Source organism: Penaeus monodon, chromosome 20 (assembly GCF_015228065.2).
Source record: "Penaeus monodon isolate SGIC_2016 chromosome 20, NSTDA_Pmon_1, whole genome shotgun sequence".
NCBI lineage: Eukaryota > Metazoa > Arthropoda > Malacostraca > Decapoda > Penaeidae > Penaeus > Penaeus monodon.
The window spans coordinates 42,836,246-42,837,083 of record NC_051405.1 but is presented as its reverse complement, the minus strand read 5'-3'; positions in this window follow the sequence as shown (position 1 = coordinate 42,837,083).

Sequence of the window (838 nt, the reverse complement as noted above, 5' to 3'; positions counted from 1 at the left end):
AGTGAAGTCATCAGCTCTTTGTAATAAAATCCCAAAGGCCGCATTCGATCAGCTTTCAGCACGAGTCCGTTTTGGCATCCCAGTCAACATCCCGAGTCATCTGCACGCGACAGAGGCTGATCAGGGATTATTGTGGTCTTCATGTGAATTATCATAAAAAAAAAGTGAACACAAAAACAACGTACGGACACACCCACATCCGCAAACTTATGAATGTGTAGATTTATAAACGAAGACAATCATTTTATTATTTATTTTTTAAGAAAATAAGGACGGATATCCGGTATAATTCTATCTGTAGATGTATAAAACTCGAACTCCGTTTTCTTTGAAGTGTAGGGGAAACTCCTCTAAGGTGCCTCTGCAACACTCGGCAACAAAACCGACTCGTTTACTACAGTTTTTTTTTTTTTAATGTCTGGATGCTGCTCTCACCTACTGTTTCTGCCAAGAATAGCCTCTAGCATCGTATCCAAATGACGTCAGCATGAGTCATGACTTCACACATATCTGGACGTCATACCGCTCGCCTGTTCATAAACACACCAGCTGTTTTAGATCATTATCCAAGCATTAACGTGCACACAAAGTACGAAAGGGATTACAACGGCTATTGCGTTTCTTCTCATATGAACAATTATCCTTTATTGCAAAACCTGATAACATCTTTAAAAGGGATTTAAATATTCTGTATCAGACGGATGCCCGGGCAACCTGTCTCTCTCCCCTAAAATATTCCCCTAAAATATTTATTTATAAATATTCAACAGAATGACTTCTGTGAGAAAGACGAAGGAAAATTGTTTATTTTTTCCAGACTGTATCACTATCATTGTCG